General features: G+C 37.2%; 1 long non-coding RNA gene across 5 annotated transcripts in view; it reads right to left on the bottom strand.

The window, feature by feature from the left end:
• Positions 1-479: 479 nt before the first annotated feature.
• LOC122165450 overlaps positions 480-8,635 on the bottom strand; it is a 36,761-nt gene continuing 28,605 nt past the window's right edge. For 4 of the 5 annotated variants that reach the window (XR_006170482.1, XR_006170479.1, XR_006170478.1 and 1 more), the window contains 3 exons: positions 6,120-6,290; positions 3,582-3,645; positions 480-2,519 (listed from right to left, as the gene is read on the bottom strand). This is a non-coding gene — a long non-coding RNA (uncharacterized LOC122165450). Of the gene's footprint in view, positions 2,569-3,581; positions 3,646-6,119; positions 6,291-8,635 lie in introns of all 5 variants that reach the window. The other variant, XR_006170480.1, reaches the window with a different exon arrangement.

The raw sequence follows: 8,635 nt of genomic DNA, 5'->3' as shown, positions 1-8,635 counted from the left end.
AAGATAGGAACTGAATTGACCGTTTCAACAGCAGCAAGCCACCTGACCAGTTCAACCTCAAAGCAAGAAAAACAAAACCACACCCTGAGTGAGGATATAACTAACAGCTGGCTTACTATTGGCTGTGGCATTCTGCTCAACAAATGAATTTGGTTCAAGGAAAATCTTACCACCTTCTGTATTTTCTGGGTTTAAATGGTATAATCAAAGTAGCATAGCTCTCAGTAAGAGAAGCCCACCTCCTTCGTAATGAAAGCAGTATGACTGCAAGAGGAAAAGTAGTAGTAGTGAGGAATATAACCTGTATCTTTCTTAATATTTATAGTAGCAAGTAAGTTGATACAGTTAATTTTTTATTATTATTATTTTATTTTTTTTTTTTTTTAAACTAAGATCAATACAGGACTTTAACAGAGAAAGGAGATTTCTTTCCCTGCCACTCTGTTCCCTCACTGAACTGCTGATTTATAACTGCCATCTTGAACACACAGACCTCCACTTGCACTGAATGCATGGTGGCTCACTTCTCTTCTGGTCCTTTACTAGGAAAAAACAGCAACACTGTTGGCAATAAGGAAAGGAAAGAAAACATAAAAGCAAGACAACCGCAAGGATAACAATCCCAACACTGTGAGAAGGCCAAAGGAAGAAGGAACAGAGAAAAGCGAATGTAACATGGTCAGAGGCACAGTTATGGTCAGAGCAGCACTGTGCAAAATACAGTACCACACATACAACCCTATTACTGCAACAACAGTCACTAATAAACGTATCGTGTTCATTTAGAATTACAGAATACCATACATCACCATACACCATAACCATCCCCTGTTTACAGCAAGGACCCTTCAGTTGTTTTTGAAATTGGAAAAAGGGATCCATTATTAGCTGGATTTGGTCTGATGGACAAACAGGAGGATAGTTGTCAGGGGGGATAAAACACAGCTACTTCCATCTTAACACCCACAGTTTTACTTCTGTTGAAAATGACTGCTCAAAGTATAAAGAAGCCTGTTCAAATTGTGTCTTGGAGATACTTCTCTAAATACAGAACTATTTTACATTACCAGTATCCAAGATTTTTCTTAAGTAAAAGGATCAAGTAAATCTCAGCCTTGATAAATTTTACTTCAGATCACCTGACATGAATTAAGCTACACGTATAACTGGCAGACTTCTGTGATTTATCAACAAGCCACATGAGACCATAGCAAGAGACAGAGTCAGCAGTCTGCAGGAATGCCTGTGAGTAGAAAGGGAATTGGTCAAGCACATTTTTCAGACCTCTTGAAATACTTTATTTTACATATTGTGCACTTCCACGAAATACATGAAAAGCAAACGTAGCCAGAAAGGGAAGTTATTATTTTAAGGGCACAGTTCCCTTGGATACATCTGAAGATAAGTAGATGTCAAGCACTTCAGAATGAACACTGGATAGCTCAGAGGGCGCTAGGAATTCAGCGACGCATGGAGTACTGCCACCTTCTGGTCCTTTTAAGCAGTTTCATCACTTTTTGAAGCCTCACTAGTGTATATTTCTTCCTCTGTAAAACCCTACTGTCTTGAAAATTACTTCCCTTTTAACTGAGAGGTAAGGAGAAATATCTGAAAGGTTATTTAATATCCTTTATTGTACTTCTTGACTAGGTTATGTTCTTGGCTTGCAAGCAGTTTTTTATTTTTTTTATTTTTTTTTTACAATGCTGAGAATACTTTGTGTCTGTGAAATAAAAAATTAGTTTTATTCAGACTCACAACAAGGGTGCCATACATGGCAGCAATCTTCAGATACTGCTATTCTGAGCATAGTTATTAAACATGTCCTTTAAAATATGTCACATATAATCATAACCAATATCCCTGTCGCAAAACACAAGACTAGAAACCAATATCATAGTAAAATGACAACATCTAGTATGATGCAAAAGTCCAATATCCAATCATTCCGGCAGATACTTAATGTGGAGAATTGTATTCTATTCTGAAAATAGACTAATCTCACATTCCTCTAAAGTCAACAAGAATTCTGAACAGAAAAACATAGGCTGAAATTATTCAGATTTTACTTCCTACTTTCCTGCATAAATCACTGAATTTCACATAACTTCTTGTTCTATACACAAACATATGTAAGGCTTATACACAAATCTTTCTAGGTAGAAGACAAAAAAAAATCCAATTCCATATGTCCTTCTCCTCAGACTGAAGGAAGCAGGAACTGAAGTAGAATAGATAACACTATGCATTGTCAGGCAAGAGGAGAGTACAACAGCATACTTACTTACTGAGAGCAGCCCTGCAGCAAAAGACTTAGAGGTCCTGATGGATGAAAAGCTGGACATGAGCCAGCGGTGCGCACTTGTATCTTGCAAGGCCAACAGTATCCGGGATGCATCAAAAGAGGGGTGGCCAGCAGGGAGAGGAAACAGATTGCCCCCTTCTACTCTGCCTTCCGGAGGTCTCCTCTGGAGTAGTGCATCCAAGCACAGGGCCCCCAGTACAGAAAGGATTCAGTGCTGTTGGAGCAGGTCCAGAGAAGAGTCACAAAGATTATTGTGAGAATTCCTATGAGGAAAGGTTGAGAGAGCTGGGCTTGTTTAGCTTAAAGAAGAAAAGGGTCTGAGGAGACTTCATTGCGGCTTTGCGGTACCTGAAGGGAGCTTACAAGCAGGAGGGAGATCAACTTTTTACACAGTCAGATAGTGATAGGACAAGGGGGAATGGCTGTAAACTAAAAGAGGAAGGAGACTTAGCTTAGATAGTAGGCAGAATGTTTTTATTCAAAAGGTGGTGAGGCACCGGCACAGGTTGCCCACAGAGTCCGTGGGTGCCCCTGGAGGAGCTCAAAGCCAGGTTGCATGGGATCCAGGGAAGCCTGATTAATGGTTGCAACCCTGCCCATGGCAGGGGGCTGGAGCTCGATCATCTTCAAGGTCCCCTCCAACCTAAGCCCTTCTATAGTTTTATGGTATCATTTTAAATCACTCAGCACTTAAAGTCACCATTCTTCATCACAGGCATTATAACATCTTTGACAGAGAAGCTTGGGATTTTAAGACACACAAGGAGGAGATTTGGGTTCTTTTGATATCTCTTCCTCCTCCTTCATTTTTTTTTAATTATATTACATCCCTCTAGGAAAAAAAGAGACTGCTGAGGTGAGGATCCTAAAGGGTACAGGACATTTTTTCTAGTTTAGAGGCAAATATTTTGGCAAAATTTCTCCCTTTTCACAGAGGTCAAGAGGTCTGGGATTTCTATGACTATTGCATTAGACACAGTTACATTTTCAAAGCTACGCTTACGTTGGAAACACAAATCCTGTTATTGTTACAGGATTAGTGCAAATAACTTTCCAAATGCTGCTTTCAAAATGGAGCCAAGAAATATTATTTGTGTGTACTTTCTGGAATTAATGTAGGCTGTGATTACTGGCCAGTCTTACAACAGCACTGTTGAATACACATCTATTGATGTACTCTCTATAGACACTCATTCAAACCTGTCCTGTCTGGATTTCTTTAGTTGTTGAACATTTATTAACACAGAGAAACAGCAAGATGTTGGTTTCAACTTACCTCTTCCTTTGCCACTGATTAATACAACCCATATTGGTTTTGTTAACATTTCTTCCATTTGTTTCTTAGAATTAAAGCAAAAAAGAAAAAAAAGAGTCAACACAAAAAACTATATATAGTATATAGCTGTAGTATTATCTTGGTTTTACTTAGTTTCACCAGAAGCTTCAAACCTGTGCTGCACTGATGGAATCAGCTAGATTTCCTGGTGCTTGCTCTACCAATTCCCCATTTCATGCAGCCCAACCACAGTTTTTCTCCTGCTTTGAATTAAAACAGGTTTAAAATCTTTACAATCTTCTTAAATAGTTTTTGCCTGAAGCAATTATACAATTTTTCTTCTTCTGTTACTGTGTAGCATCCATCACAATCAGAGTGTTAATCTCTAACTGTAAAAAGCTTAAAATTTCCTCCATTTTTATATTAACTCTCATCCCTGAATGGGCCTCCTAAACACTGCTTTAACAATTAAAATCTTTAATAATATATAAACAAGAAATAGAGGAAAAGTATGTGTCATAAGGAAGAAAACACATAGTTTCTGTACCATGATTACACTGAGATATGACACACACACACTGCCTATCCAGGATCACCAAATCAGAAGCATCTCCATATATGTCTTGGCACAGCTGAAAAAGCTAGAAAGCCTAAAATCTAGATAGCACATTAGCAGACATTTTCAGAATTTTAGTTTTAGCATTAAGTACTTTATTTTGCATTTGGCCTATGACAATCTCCTATCTGCTCCCTGATTTGATTTTTATTTGTGGCAAATACAACTCTCGTTTTTGCTTTTTATGCAATAAATTAGGCAGCTAGTTGCCATCTGTTTCCTGTGTACAAGTAAGGAAAAAGGGCCTCTTCAGGAAAGTTATTCAGTCACTTGCGCTGAATTCCTGCCCTAAGTTGCCCTCTGGGTGGTAGGAAAGTTTTTCCTTGAAATAATCATGAGCAATTCTAGGAATTCTCCTAATACAGGCACTTGCCTCCAAGTGCTTTGAATTAGTGTGAAAAGCACACAAACCTGCAAAATAATGCCTGTCTTGCATGAGTAACCCAGCATCATCCTGTTTTGTTTTGTTTTTTAATATAAAATCAAGTAAATTATGACAGAATTTTCCCTAACATTGTCATGTTCACATCCTACATAGAAATGGCACATAGTTGATGTAGAACACCATTTACTCCACACTTCAACTTCTTCATGACTAAATTTATCACTGGCCTTAGCTTCATCTCCCTTTTTTGTCAAAAAAATAAAAAACAAAAATAAAAATCTAGATTTTAAATATAATCCAGCCAGGAAAAATAGAGATTATCTCATCATTAAGAAATGATAATTCCATTCCTCCTGTGTTGTTGTGGTATGAATATAGGCACCAGCAAAAAGTCTTACAGCCAATTGCGTAAAGTTTTTTGGAGCAACTAAACATCAAATAGTCTTCAAGAGCCCACTTACAAAATTTACACTTGAAATGCTTGTACCAATGTTGGAAGCCTTATTATTTTCAAGCAGCTGATCTATAGATCTTCCCAATCCTTAACAGTATTGGTTAAAGTACTGCATCATTCATCAGATAAGGATAGCAACTACTTAATTTAAAATGAGTCTAGGTAGTTGAAAGGAGACGGAATATTTTCTAGTATGAGCCAGAAATAACATCACTTAAAGGAAATAGAATTGCAGGGTAGTAGATAGTAAGGAGAGAAAATGCTTGCATAATGATAAGTGTGAAAAAGAACATTCAGAGCTTCCACACGAGTAATATTTTCACACAGTCTTGGCTCCAATTCAAGACTACAGACACAAACATATATGTAAAAAAAAACATACAATCCCCTCCTGGTATGCAATTTAAAACACAAATAAAAAATCCTTGAATATTAATCTAATACTTACAGGCTACTTACTATGAAAGTTCACTATTATATAATACAAAAAAACAATAATATTTTGCTGTACTGTAGAAATATATTTGGTCTGACAATGCATAGAAAAACCATAAACTAGAATCATATGTCTCATTCAGTAAGAAATAGAAAATCCTAACAATTTTAATTCTTAAGGATGAGGCAATAATTTTGTTCCCACTCTTACAAGATGAACGCATGTAAACGCCTGCAGGTAGTATGAAAAAACTCTTTGTAGGAACGTTCACATGACAAGATTGTCAGCATAGCCATGAACTTAAAAGAACAACAGCCTTAATAAGTACACGGATAAAGGAGGTTTTATAATGAAGGAGAGAATAAGAGTCTGTGGTAAGTAGACTCCACAGAACCTGGAATAAAATCAAGGACCTTAAATTGAAAAAAATGCTTCAAACTGACACTGAACAAAAAAGTACCCTTCAGAGTTGTTTCAATCTAACATCACAATTTTTAAGGTTTCACTTTATGTTCATATAACGCTGTAACACAATGGAAAATACAGCAATTACAGTAGAATTACAAAGTCCTACGCTGCAGCAAGTGAGAACATACTCAAATACAGCCATAAACACAAAACCAAAGGACACACACACACCTACTTACCTTAAATGAGGTCTGGCAAGGGGTGCATCCTGGCTCCAGGCCTTCTGCTCACTCAGGTACATTGCATGCACCTGAGCTGCCCTGGGTTGGCCCTGCCTTCCCACCAGGTACTCAATCACTGCTTTAGGCCGTGACTTAGCAGTTCCACTATAGTTTGCAAATCATTTTTACCTTTAAAAAAAAAAAAAAAAAAAAAAAGAGTAAAACCCCCAAAGATTAAGCAGGTATTCTGAGGTATTCTGACACTGCTGTTTCTATTTTAGCTCTAATGCATAACAGACCATAACAGAATTAGTTTGCTACAACTTACTGACATCCACAAACACATTACAGCTGTCTACCTATATAAATACCATGACCAATAGATGAATGTTTTGGGATGAGATGTCAGTGTGTTTTGCAGCTAAACCATGCATCTGTATAGCTTGGCCTAACAAAGAACTCTTTCAAGTGTGTAACAGCAATCATAAGACTTCTGGAAGGGAATGGACTCAGGCATGTTAAAACAGCTTTGCTCTTTCTCCATAGAGTTATTATGGTATGTACTACTGCAATGTACAGAAGAGCCTGTGTAGGGTAAGCAAGAGCTACCTGCACGTTATCAGTCATGGCTTTGAGAACCACTAATGTGGCAAGTTGGAAGGAGTGAAGAGGAAAATATATTTCCAAAGAGCAAAGACAGAAAAAAAGTGAAGTTTTCAGTCTAAGTAAAGTCTAGAAGAATATTTTCCCTTTGTTTTAAACAGTTCCTTTGCTCCTTTTCAAAATGCTAAGACAGGCATAAGAAGTTTAGGTTTTAGTTTAAACTCAGTCTACAAACAAGAGGAAAACGCTTTTTGTCTTGTTTGCATGGGGATCAGAGCCACAGTGACTACAAGCATGCATTAACCATGAAATAGCCTTCGTAATGATTCTAAAAACAATATTAATCATTACATTTCTTTTTTTTTCTTTTCCTTCTACGATCATTTTTAGGCATAAACTTTTATCGTTGCTGTCTTTATCTTTCATCATCATTCTGTATTTGGGATAACCTTTGAAAATTTCAACCAAACAAACAAGTTTTTGTTTAGCTCCAGTAGGTCCAAGTTTCACAGTGTTAGAGCCTATAACATTATTATGGACTTAGAAAAAAACACATGAGCTTTTTCTGTTACTCCCAACTTATATTAATTAATGCCTCGTTACATAAATAGTCCCATATGTTGAAAAGGTAAGTAAAGAAGAATCAGGCTAATGGCCTGCTGAAAAAACTATACATTTATAAATTTACTTATTTATTTAAAAAAAGATTGTCAGGCAAAATAATGCAGTCAGACTCAAACTAGTATTCATCACTAAAATCATTGTGTTTGGTACACTGATTTCCAGACCAACAGAGATGTTAGTTTAAAAAAAACCACACAGCATACCCCATTATGTATCTGTAAACAATGCCATGGAACTTTTATATTTTCTAGGCTGGGGAGCAATAAACACTCAAATACTGCTTTACTTACAGTGAAAATGCAGCCCTCTTTATGAAAAGGTATAGCAGCAGATGAGAAAGCACAACAGAATGTGAAGAGGAATACTCTCCAATTAAAAGTGAAGAGTATTATGAGACTGATTCAGTTAGAATTAGGTCGAGATGGGAGAACTCAGGCATCATCTAATAGACAAAACTTCCCATTCTGATGAGAGTGAGCACATTTAAGCTTTCTGCTCCTTGCTGTGTCACTCCTTAGGGTGTACAGACCAGCAAAAGGAAAATATCAAGCAAAAAAGCTACACTAATTAAGAATAAAGATCACTTTTCTAGATAGATTGTAATTTTAACAATATACACCAATTGTTCTAATTGTTCTAAGTTAGTAATCCATATTCTTTCAGATATTTCAGTAATCAGAAATGAACCAATTTTGCATTAGAAGACTTCTATATGGTGGGAGCATACTTTTCATACCTCTCCTACATCATCCAGAACAGATCTGTTGGAGTTCAGTACACGCCAACAGCTTTTAAGACGGGGGTGCCTTCTATCAATTGTTCAGATTCACTTCAGCTCAGAGTGTGGCAATAAGGCCAAAAGAAGTTTAGAATTTATTACAGAAAAAAGATTGCTGTTGAGGGACCGGTCTGGCATTGAGCCCTGGAGAGCCGAAAGCAGCTCCCCTCAACTGCTGGTGTACACAATCTCCATTGTTCTCTCAGGTTTCACAGCTGCAAAGGTTGTTTCCTCTTCCAGAAAGCAGCTCTCCTCTCTGCAAAGCTGCACAGCAGCTCCATGACAGGAAGCTTTTTTTTTCATTTCTTTGGCGGGGTGGGGACTGACCTTGTTCACTCTTCATTGCTTATATCACCCAGCCCAATTAATTTAACATTCCATGACTCAAGCAGCTCAGTGGATCTCAGGTAGCTGGGGCTTGATAATGCATTTCCTCTGTGCTAGTCTTGACACAAATGATGTGAGAGATGTCTTTTAAATTCTTTAATCTTTTTATATTTAATAAAAATAAAGCAATGAAATGGTTAGA

The sequence above is a fragment of the Centrocercus urophasianus genome, unplaced genomic scaffold (genome assembly GCF_019232065.1).
Source record: "Centrocercus urophasianus isolate 14NV4802_14NV808 unplaced genomic scaffold, USGS_Curo_1.0 seq_3, whole genome shotgun sequence".
NCBI lineage: Eukaryota > Metazoa > Chordata > Aves > Galliformes > Phasianidae > Centrocercus > Centrocercus urophasianus.
This window is presented reverse-complemented; position numbering and strand designations above follow the sequence as displayed.